Source organism: Centruroides vittatus, unplaced genomic scaffold (assembly GCF_030686945.1).
Source record: "Centruroides vittatus isolate TY-2023 unplaced genomic scaffold, ASM3068694v2 contig_1342, whole genome shotgun sequence".
Lineage (NCBI taxonomy): Eukaryota > Metazoa > Arthropoda > Arachnida > Scorpiones > Buthidae > Centruroides > Centruroides vittatus.
In genome coordinates, this window is record NW_027120854.1 from 91,462 (window position 1) to 104,656 (window position 13,195).

Consider the following 13,195-nt stretch of genomic DNA (forward strand, 5'->3'; position numbering starts at 1 on the left):
GTAAAAATATATAAATGTAATTTAAAACAGAAAATTAAACTATTAAATAATAATTAAAGGCCAAAAGGTGAGTCACCGTGTGATATTTTATAGATTAAAAATACTGAGAGAAACTAAATATTAAAGACATGTTCAATTGTGTCAAACTACTGACAACTTGATTAGAAAAGTTTAAATTTTTTATAGTTTGAATAATTTTTTAATGTAAACAGAAAATTCTTTACGGAAACATAATAAATAATAATTATGTTTTTATTTGAATCTTACGTTCCTTTTTAAATGTTTAAAATGTTATTTCCTACCATTGAAACATTTATATAAAACAAAACATACATAATTTTAACAATCAAAATTTAAAAACTGCATTATCATTCGTTATCACGTACAAATTAAATTCTTTTAATGTTAAAGACAATTCTTTATAATTGTCAGTTCAACAGTAATATTAACAGTTTAACATCACTTACTACATTGTTAAAAATAAATGCATAGACCTTTAGAATACAGCATTCATTTATTAAAAAATGAATGTTTTCAACTGTTTCTAGCCAGTATCAAGTTCAAATACGGATGGCCGAAAACAAAAACACATCACAAGTTATGAATTAAATATAAACTCAAAGTATCAAGAATGTCTTAATTTCAAAATATAATAAAATGAATATTTAAATTAACATCTCTGAGGGGATAGAAGAAATGCCAATTGATAGTTGGCTGCACATTTTGTCTTTATCAGATGTGATAAAGTGAGCAACCAACTACATGTAACTCCTCTTGACAAGTGCTCCAATGGTGGACATTTTGTATTTGAAAGAGTCCCTACATGCAAATAAAATAATGTTCTTTATTTAGTTTACCTGGTGAACTAAATAAAGAACATTATTTTTGATCTGTAAGACTAAATATCTGCATCCATAATTTCCAGTATAATAAGTCCTGTTAATATATAGAAAGTACTAGTATACAAAATAAATTTTAAATAGAGTTAAAAAGGACACAAAGGCATAATAATTAACTTAACGGTTCTTCTTCAGGTAACGACCCACCCACTGCACTAACCACCTCAGATGGCTGGAGGCGATCTACATATGTCTTAACACTATTAATGAAGGTAATTGCATTAACTACAAGGACGAGATAACTTTATCGACGGCATGGGAGGCCCTACTAGATAAAACGATAAATTAGAGCACGACAAGCGTAGCGCGCAAGTCCGTATTGACGTCATCGGGACAAGACAACGTTCTGGATCGTATTTCTTCACAACTTAGAATCGAAGCGCATTCCAATATTTTTATATATTTCGATTTTTTAACCAAATGTTCAAACCGTTTTAAAATTCGAATTTGTTATTGCATATTGGTTCGATTATAGAACGATTGTAAACATTGCAGAAAATTGATCAAATTGAAAACAGTTCATTTGATTCTCGGCAATTCTCATCATTCTCAGCGGTAGGTGTTATATAACAATTACTATGGTTGTTGAAATACTGAATATAAATGGTGTTTGCTTGCAAAATCCGTGCGGGTGAAGTTGTGGGCAACAGCTAGTAAGTAATAAATAACAATGAGCCAACTGTTATGATTACAGATTCAAGCTAAACAGAAATTAAAATGATCTTCTGATCAAACATCCATACAAATTAAGTTTAGTTTCTTTTAATATAAAATTCTTAAATATAATACAACTCAAAGCCCGATGACATATATTAATAAACCAACAAACGCCTAAATAATCGGGCTAATAAATGGCTATAATTAATAAATACAAATGAATTTGGTATAGAGGTAAGCGTTAGGCACCATCTCTTAACTAAATTAATAATTATAATTTTAATAATTTAATAAATAATTTAGAACAATCTGGAAGAAAATAACTGAGCCGGGGCGGGGCTGAATCCGCAGTCTCCGCTTGCCGTGCGGTGCGCTACCAATTGCACCACCCGGACCCCAAGCCAGTCATCGCTTCCAGACGTACTTAAATTTTAATATAACCGTCCACGGTTACTAACAGCACTGGCTGGAGACGACTCCTATGTCCACGGCCAGCGCCAAAATTTAAGTATGTCTGGAAGCGATGACTGGCTTGGGGTCCAGGTGGTGCAATTGGTAGCGCACCGCACGGCAAGCAGAGGCTGGGGGTTCAAGCCCCGCCCCCGGTCAATTATTTTCTTCCAGATTGTTCTAAATTATTTATTAAATTATTAAAATTATAATTATTAATTTAGTTAAGAGATGGTGCCTAACGCTTACCTCTATACCAAATTCGTTTGTATTTATTAATTAATTATAGCCATTTATTAGCCCGATTATTTAGGCATTTGTTGGTTTATTAATAAAATTATTGTTAAATGGTTAATTAAGGTTAGTGATATAACAACTATGCACATTTTTTAAAAATTTAAAAAGTGTGTTTAAAATTTTTTTAAAGTGTAATTTAATAATTGTGATAATCACATCATAAAGTAAAAACATGTAAATAAAAATTATATTTTTAATCAGTTTTTCTTTATCAAAACATATACTTAAAGCCATGTTCAAGGCTGTGCACAAGGGTTGTTTGTGAATTCAACCCCTCCCATTTGAATAGAATTAAAAACTTAACATTAAACAATATTATGTAACATATTGTATAATTTATACTCAGTTTGCATCTGTTCAATTCCTCTTTAGTCTACATATATTGTGTTACTCTACACACAAAAAAAATTAATATTGTTTGTTTTTAAACCTCGCCATTTTAAAAATCCTGCAAATGGACCTGGCTGACTCATATGAAAGAGTAAAATCATTACTCCCTTCCTGTTAGATAAATTTTTTTTATGACGACAGAGTTCTTTATAACTGTCAATTCAACAGTAATATTAATATATATCTGCATTAATTTATTGTTATTAAATAATTAATTTGATAATACAATTTATCATTCGGTACAGTTATTTCATGTTTCTTTAAGATGTAGTAACTTCACTCTTTGTAATACTTCAAAAGAATATACTACACTATAAAGAAATACTAATATACTTAATGTAAAGAAATAAAAATTTTATTTAACAAAATGTACAGACTTCATTTTTGCTAAACAGGAAATAATATACAAAACAAGAATTTAAAAAAGTGATAAGTTTTAAATTTGAGGAATAACAATAGTAATAATAATGCTAATAATACAGTAAAATAATACAATACTTTTGTTACACATTAGAAAACAAAAACTGAAATTGTGAAGGCTTAAATCTATAACATATAGTTCTAGTACCTAGTGTCTTATCTACTTGACTACCACTGTTATGAGAAGTGAAACTTCCAAAGCTAAATGCTCAATTTTCAGAGACTCGTTTTTCAGAAATACTTGATAAGTGGTTGCTATTAGTTGGACAAGTAGCCGTTTGTATTTAGGGTTATGTATTCACCAAGTTTCATTCAAATCGAAGACCTGAACATCTGACCCTCTCCTTGTAGGATTTTTTTTAAAGAAAGCCCATCATGGATTCGGGGGCAGCCACAATCAGACGGCCAGATGGTGAGGAACAGGGCTAAACACATCCAGATAGACCATGCCAAAAAATTCCAGGGTTTTTCATTTTCAGATTCAATCCTGGGTACCTCCAGAACGGTAAGGAATCATTCAACCAATCTAAACTTTAAATCATTCTAGTGCTAAAACCATGTGTTTGAAGAGTTATGTTTAAAGACCATTTTTGGATCCCCTAGGCCTCTAGAACACATTGTAGAAATATTGCCATTACCTCACAGTACACCCTATATATATAAAGATTTACATTATTCCAAATTTTAGTGAGAGATCTAAAACAACAAATTCAAGTCTTTTCAGTATTATATTATATGAAATGGGAAACTAATATAACTGCAGCATTATAACTGAGACCAGTGAATTTATTGTGATTTTTTGAAGAAAGTCTTTATATTATATTTGAGTTTTATTAATGCAGTATCATTGCCAATTACAAGTGACCAAATGTCTGCCAGCAGCTCTGGCTATTGGAATTCTAGAGCAAGTAGAAATTTCCACAGACAGTTGGACTAAGACATTAGGCTTGGAACTCGCCACTCAATTCTCTTGGCATTTATAATTCAGAAAGAATATAAGAAATATTTGGTATCACTTTAACTAATGATATATAAATTCCTATAAAAAACTTTGCTCGGCGGGAGTGGAATAGATACAAATTATAGATACAACTACCATAATATATCAAAATCATTAAGGATTAATTAATTTAGATCAGGGGTGGCCAACATACAACCCGCATAATGGGTTTATGCGGCCCATGATTAATTTTTCAACATTAGCTACTTAACTTCCAATAATTGGTCGAATGGATGATTTGCGATACTTCTTTATTTAAAAAAAATTCCATTGTAAAGATTTACAACTTTTGTATTTGTCTGTTATAAATTTACACTATTTGAAAAACAAAAGACCCTACATGCACTGAAACTCATCTGCCATTCTGCCATGTCACTCTGCTTATGCTGACATGTGACGCAAAGCCACCTGTCTGTCGACCTTTTTTTATTTTGCTTGTACGTTTCTTCGCATTGTAAAATGACATTGCACGTGCATCAGGAACTTCTGTTCGAACAAATCCAACCTGCCGCTTGAGTCAGTGTATTTGTATTTAACATGATTTAATTTTAATATCGTTCAGCTCATGAAAAAATTTTTCTTTCCAGTTCAGCCCGGGGGCAAAAACTGTTTTCCACCCCTAGTTTAGATAATTAAATTTAGAAAAATAATGAACTGGAGTGAAATTTGAATCTATGATCCTCAAAACTCTGTAGGTACAATGCTGCTTATACCATCCATAATCAATATAAATGTAATTTAACACATATCAGCCTGATTTATACACATGGGATTCCATTATATGCAATGTTAAAGATGGCAATTTATTCAACTAAGTGAGAAAATCAAAATTAAAGCTCAAATCGCAAACAAAAATACATAGTACCAATATTTGTGATTAGTAGAATATAATCATTGCAAGGTTTTCTTATATAAATTGTTGCAAATAATATTCAGCTCATAAGATTTTTAATTCAGAAAATTCCTATTGTAACAACATAAACAGAGGATTCATAAATACATTAAGCTAGTATTATAGTAGTGATTGCATAGAGTATCAGTTCTAATTTGTCATTGAGAGAAATTGACGTAGTAGCACTGTGTGTGAAAATAATACAAGTTTTACAGTATACCATTCAAACTACTTTTGTAACCAATCCTAAAAGCTCTACTTTCAATTATATCACACACAACATAAAATATAACAATTTCCATTTAGGAAAATGATTGCATCAGTCTTGCAGAACAAAAATTAACAGCATGATTAATGACTCCAGTATTTATATTTTTATTAAATATTAAATAAAATTTAATTGTGGATTATATTTAGGCAAATGAAAAATACAGAATTTTAGTTTAAAGTGTATTTTTTTCTTAATATTAAAGCACCAAGCCCACATAACATTTTATAATTACAAGAAATAAAAATTTCCAAACTTACAATTATTTAAAAACTTTTACATAAATATTCTTATATAAAAGTTTGTGGTTGTGTTATGTAAAAAACATTATTTTATAGAAAGTTAAAATTTGTAATTTAATTATGCAGATGTCTAATATTTGTGTCCTTTCCTACATAAAGACTGAAGGATTTGACCTGAAATGCATACATAACAAAGTATGTATGTTCAAGGAAAAAAATGTATGTTTTAATTTTGTTTATTCTATGTACCTCAGAGTCACAGTGCAGTAAGTCAGAAAATTTTTAGACAGCTTATTGCATGATCAGACAAGAAGCAATTTACATAATATCTTAATTAATTGACTTTTAGACCACTCTTTATATTATATCTCAGTTTTTCATTAATATTTTGTTGTTTTTTCATAAACATTTTTAAATAATAATCTGTAAACAATGCTCATCCTTTTAATAAAAGTTCTAGATCAAATTTTTTCCAAAGATATATCCTATTTTCAATAATTATAATTAAATTAAATAATTTAGAATATTTTGGGAAGAAAAGAATCGGTCCAAAATGGGACTCAAACCCACAAATCTGCTTACAGATGTGTTGCCAGATACTCTATCCGAGCCTCCAGACTGATCTCCTCTTCCAGATGTATTTAATTATGCTAAAACCATCCTGTTATTTATGGTGCCAACTGGAGACACCTTCAGCATTCTCATCTAATAATCACCCACTTATGACACTTGATTATCGCTCAACCGCCAGCATGGTTTATATAAATAAACAAACATCTCAACCGTGATATAGACCTGGAAGAGGAGATCAGTCTTTTAGCTCAAGTCCTGCTCCAGGCAGTTTCTTTTCTTCCAGAATATTCTAGATTATTTAATTTAATTATAATTATTAAATTCAATAAGAGATGGCACATACTGCACTCTTAGAACCTATAACCAGTATGATATAAAAAACAAAGGATGCAGATCACCACAAATGTTTTCGAACTGCTGGGAGTTCTTCCTCAGGTGTGAGACTGAATTACTGATGGGTCAGAGCAAACTGTTAAAGGAAATTTGAGAAACAATAATAAGGTGTTACATGAGACGTGTGTGTGTTTGTCTAGTTGACCTAACATGGCCTTAAAGATCGGACTCCATCAACGCATGCCATGCTGTCGATAGAACCAACTCATCCTTAAAATTGATGCAGTTCTCATTGAGGGACGATTTGTAGATTTGAATGGCCTCAAGCCACTTAAAGTGTTCGTTGTGTGATGTAGTGTGTACAAGTTTTGCCTGGTAGAATGCCACTACAATGTCAGGGTCGGCGGCGTACGTGGCGAGGGCAGAAGTACTTCTCTGATGATGTACGTCCACTATATGTTTCCTGCACTCTGACTTCCAAGGAGCGTTTTGTGGATCTGATGTAAACGAGGTCCCTATCAAACCTGTTGTCCCTAATGGGAATACTATATACTCCAGGGAGTCTGTTCTGTTTGGAAGGGGTCTTTTCCATTGCAAAGGATGTCAAAGATAGTAGGACATCATCTGTACGCAATCTGAATACCTCTTTTCTTGGCTATCTCAGTATAGAGTGTTTTTAGGTACGGATTGAATGTGACAGGGATCCGTTGTACCTTGTGGAGAGGGCTACGATCTGGTTGAACCACGTCAGGGGAAGTTGTTATTCTGGCGGTTGGTCGTGATGGTGCGTTGCGAGTGCGCGCAATGGTATCAATCTATCAATTTATGCGTAAGCCTCAAAAACCCATGGGAAGAGGCAAGACAGTGGATATGTAAAAGTTCTGCAGCAAGTGCTTGTGTAGTAGCTAAATGAGAAAATGCCCTCTTAATTAAAGCGTTGTATGCTGCGATCTTATAGGGGAACGGGTAACATGAGCCCACAGTAATTAATGTGGAGGTGGAACTTGGTTTGTGGTATACGAATGTGTGCATGCCCATCTGCACTTCCACAGCTTCAATGGACAGCATGCCACTGGAAATCTGTAAGGCCTATAGAAGATACACAGCTGTTAATTATAAGATGGACTATTTCAGTGGCGTAATGAGCATTTTACAAACTTGTTAGTAATATCTTTTTAAAATAGGGATGGCAGAAATACAGTATTAACAATGTAAAAACACGTAAACAGATACTAAAAATACTTCTTTACTCACCATGTCCAATCACCACGAACAAACTATTCTCCACAGAAGAGACAACCTTTCTCGCGAGTGAACATGGCGAGTAAAGAAGATATTTTATGTATCTGTTTACATGTTTTTACATTGTTAATATTGTTAGTAATATCTTTTATATACTCTATTACTTCGGCATTGTACATGCACTCATTTATAAGGAAGTTTTAATTTCAATTATTATGCCTTTGTGTCCTTTATTATAGCTTAAATTTATCTTTGTATACTAAGTACATTTATCAATTAACAGGACTTTATTATACTGGAAAATTATGGATGCAGACAATCAGTCTTACTGATCAGAAACAATATTTTTATTTATTTCACCTGTACAACAGGTGAAATAAGGTTTCTGATCAGTAAGGTTTCTGATACAACAGGTGAAATAAGGTTTCTGATCAGTAAGACTGATTGTCTGCATCCATAATTTTCCAGTATAATAAAGTCCTGTTAATTGATAAATGTACTTAGTACACAAAGATAAATTTAAGTTTTAATTTAATCTTATGTTTTATTTTTTGAATATGCATTCAATTTTATTTTCATTCCATCTAACCTGATGATGTCTGTTTAAAGCAGAGAAAAACAGATAAACTTTATTAAAATTATTATCTGTTTTTGCTAATTATAGGGTTTAGTAGTACATTAGACTAGTATAATAATAGTGATTGTGAATAGCAAGTCAAATATTCTTGAGAGTGGGTGATCTTGTGTTTATGTAGTAATTGTTCTGAGTTCAAATCTTGACTTAAAAATTTTAAAAAATTCTTGATTTTTGAGAAAAACATGGATTATGTTTTTCCATTACCAAATACTTTATTTTTACATATTGTTTAGTAATTTACTCATGTATTTTTATTCTCCTAGTGCTCTGATTTAATTACATTCTCATTTAATTTATGGTACACTTTTATTATACTTTTGTGAAGTTACCAATAGCATAAATTAAGGGTCGCCAAACGTTTTTAATCGTCGACCCCCTACAAGTTTTCCAAACCTCACATTGACCCCCACCAAAAAGTTCGTGTTACAGTTACAAGCAAAACAAAGCACTTACTATTTTAATACATTTCTTTCAATTTTGCATTTGTTTTTCATTTATTGTATATTTATTAATAATAATTTTTGTAACTGACAATCAGTGAGACAGATAAGCTTGATCCTTAGCTCCCCTTTATCCTTAGCCTAAGCTTGATAATTGACACCTTAATAATGTTATATCGACCCCTGGCGGTCGATATCCACCACTTTGGCAACCCCTGGCATAAACAAACATTCACCACAAATTAAACAAAATTGAAAATGTTCTATTTAAATAGGATTTGGAGAAGTTACATTTGTATTAAAACTTATGTGAGGACCGGCTTAAACCGGCCAGTCTGATTTTAAACTTTTATTGTTCGAATCCCCTCGAGAGATAACGATCAAGATTCGAAGGATGTACAGCCTTCCGCCGTCAAACCCGCTTCCCTCCTCTCCAGATCTGACTTCTGAGTCACGGAGCCCGACTCATCACCCTCCGTCGCGATTGGTGATCGCAGCGGACGAGATCAGGAATATATAAGGGGGGAGATATCTGAGAACGGGGGTGGCAGAACGTATGAAGACGACAAACGTCTTGACGAAACCGCATCGAAGGTCAACCCCAAAGACGCCGGAGCTGCCAAGCCCGATCCTTCCACCCACCGCCAGAGCCAAAGAACGACCGATCCGCCTTCCCAGCGACGATCCGTCATACGATTATTGTCACTACTTCAGAAGACGAGGTATGATTCCCCCAACCATTGTGAACTCTCTCTCTCACGTGATTAGGGACGGGATGCGCAGTTTCCTTGTATTAGGTTCTTTATCTAAATAAATCATTATCTGTGTTATCCTGTTATTACGGATATTGCCTTGTCTTATCGACAACCCCACACACACCCTCCACTCAACCTGACAATTCATTAACCTATCCCGACGAGTTGGGATATCGCGAACAATTTAGCCATCCTTGACAGTGGGGTGGGTCTTGCCGACCTGTTCGCCGAAGAAAAAGGAGGTACGACTCCTGTCCTACCTCCCGGCGTTTCCCACACTTACACTGACTGGTAAATATGAAACCAGATATATGTCATACTCCTTGCAGTTTTCTGTTCTGAGCATGAGTTAATCACAAATACTTCATGTTGTCAGCTATTGTAGTGTCTTTAGATAAATTCAAGTTTTTTTGAAAATGGACAATCATTGTAAACAACTGTCAATGAATTCAATTGATGATATATCAAATAAATAAATTAGTAAATAAATTTCTCAGTAAATTAGTAAAAACAAAAATAATTTAGTAATGGAAAAATGCAACACACCTTTCCCACAAAAATAAAAATTAAAACTTAAGTTTAAAAAACTTCTTTGAAGAAAAGAAACTGAGATTCAAACTAGAACAGCTATGGGATATGCATTCAGAATGTAACCACTAAATCACCCATTCTCACAAATGTTTGCATTACTGCATATAGATCCGACGGTTTAAAACTGGTTCCTTTTTGAAAATGATTAGGATTGAGGATTTTTGATTATTACAGTAGAGCGTCGATAAGTGGAACGTCGGTAAGTGGAATGGCCGGAAAGTGGAACGATTTTCAGTCGGACTGTGTCGTGCTGAATCGAATGTTTTTGATACTAAATTTACTTCTAAAGTATAATTTTCATGTTTTTTATATTCTTTAATATATTTATTTTGTTTGTACAAAATGCAGAAATAATTTTTAACGATACGATAGCCTCGATGATTATTATAAAAATTTTTCATTTGGCTTAAAATCGACGAAAATTCAACACGAAGCGACACGAAACGGAGAAAAATTCAACAGGAAGCGATACGCAACGGAGAAAAATTTGAACATCGGACAGGTTAATGTATTTTTTCGTACAAAGTCGGAAACTGGAACAAATCATTAACTGGAAGGACCCCAGTCCCCAATTGGTTCCACTTATCGATGCTCTACTGTATTATATAAAAGTTAATGCAAAATTAAATCTATTTCAAACATGAAATATTTAAATGTCAGATAGTCAATCGTACATTCCCTGTCAGTATTACTTTAAATGCGATGTTAAAAATTCTATATTTGATAACAGTTCAGTTTATATATACATATACACCAGTATATTGTACAGAATATAAAAATTTATCAGATTAAAAAAACAAGTAATACTAATTAGATAATAAACTCCAAACTATTTCACCTACAAGTTTTCAAACAAAATAATTGTTGTTTCATCACTAATAATACTTCCTATAAACAGTGTGCTTTTCTTTTATTGTTTTACATAAGCATGAAGGTCACATTTCAAATATCACAGAAAATAGGCTATACCTTTAGAAAAAGATTTCATCTAAAACTTCCATTAAAAGGATAAGCAGTTAATAAACTTTTTTAATAATAATTATTACTATTATTTACAAAAAAAACAACAAAATATCAATGGAAAAAAAGATAAAAAGTGGTCCAAAAACCAATCAAAATATATTTTTAAGGTTTTAAGAGTGGTTACATGTCTATGTATGATTTAGTCATCGAAAGCCACTTAATCACAAGTTCATAATTATATTCCATAACAGCTGACATATGAAATATTTATCAATTTCAGTAACTAGAAACCTCAAACAACTGTTGCCATTTCATTTCATATTATACAAAAATTCAAACACACGATAATAATTAAAAAAGCTCTGGTTGAAATTGAAGTCTATGCTGTTTGTTTATTTTATAATTTTTGTCAGAAAGATTAATAAATTAAATAATGTTCTAACCTGTCTTCCAGATTCATTTCAACTCTTAGAAAGAAATTTTGTTTCTCTTTTCAAATATATAGGAATGTTTTTAAAGTACACATTATTATGTTAAATTTGTTAAATCACTTGATAACAAATGACAGAAAAAAAGATATTTTCAAAATATAACATTCAAATTATTTCATATGTAAAAAAAAAAATGTGATACAATTCTTATTGCAAATGAAAAGAATATTAAGCATACTATAATTAAAGTATCCTATTCAATGTAATGCAGTGAAATATTTAGCATTCTAAATGCAATCAAATCTGGTATGGTATCATTTCAGGATAGATGGAAGAGATTTTGATTAAAAAAAATAGTACTGAACCTCACCACTATGCTATTTTTGGCACTGCAAGTAACAAATATTTTATTTGTATGAGACACTTGTACTACACAGAGGCTACTGCTTAAATTAATATAGTACTCATTCTGAAAATGTAAAAACCTGAAGGCAATGAACAGTATGGTCAATGATCAACTGGCATTGATCATCTGTCAAATTTCTTACGCCGGGTAAAAAAGGTTAGAAGGGTTTCTTTTATTATTACAAGTTCCGGTGAATAGAGAGATTATACAAATTTCTTACATCCAGCGATAGTCTTTCCAGGCTGCAAAATTTGCATCGTCCTCAATAAACCACATTTTAAGTGTTCCGACAACCAAAAATCACAAATTAATCTCTAGAGAATGCAGTGATCAAGCAGTGTAAAAAAAACCACTAATTATTCTGTTGTTATCAGATATTGTTGCAGAAACTGCTGTACATAATACCCAATATGTGGTGGTGGCTCCATCTTGCATGAAAGTGGTTTGACTCAATGCATTGTCAATATTGCAGCTGGAGTACAAAAGTGTCAAGTATCTGTTGGTACAGTATCTCTGGGTTTTCAGAGCATTTCAAAAGGCCATTGGGACTAGTTTCAAAGAAGAATGGTTCAAGGATAAATATAGCTGCCAATCTACACCAGACTAACTTCAGGTAAGTATAATGGAATCTGTTTGAAAACATGAGTTTTCTATGGCCCAAAGTGGCAGTTATGAATGTTCTCTGTTCCACCAAGATGGAAATGTACTCATTGCACCATAATTTTCATTGCTTATGGAAGATCCTATAATACGGGCGTTAAACAAAGTACAAATATCGCTATAATTACTAGGACTTTCAACGAAAATAGTTTTGTCGAAAGCACTAGTAATTATAGCAATATTTGTACATTGTTTAATGCACCTATAATAATTTTCTTGTTTCTTGCTTATCCAATGATCAGCGTGAAGTCCAACCATTGCTACAAAAATCTTCTATGACCACAATACATCCACTTCCATTCCAGCAAGGAAGGTCAATGAAAAACTTAATCAAATTACCATCAGTGACCAGCTAGATATGACTGACCTTATATGAATAACTATCATCCCATACTTTCCTCACTGTGCCATACATAGGCTACACCCAACTGCCACAACACTACATGTGTACTACTGGAGCCTGCAACATTGACTGTTTGACTGTTTAACAGCTGTAGTAATATCTTCAATAGGTTGTGAAATGATAGATTTATACCTTCAATCAGGTTGAATTCCCAGACATCTCACTTCCTAAAATTGAGTGATCATTCTCCCGAGAGCTTCTGGGGTCAATAACACCTGGTATAAATCAATCAAAACCTCATCGAAT

The 13,195-nt window shown here is 32.5% G+C and overlaps 1 protein-coding gene across 1 annotated transcript in view; it reads right to left on the reverse strand.

Moving 5' to 3' along the window:
- Positions 1-13,195, reverse strand: part of TM9SF2 (transmembrane 9 superfamily protein member 2) — a 47,381-nt gene that overhangs the window by 24,980 nt on the left and 9,206 nt on the right. The gene's annotated exons all lie outside the window — the stretch shown is intronic.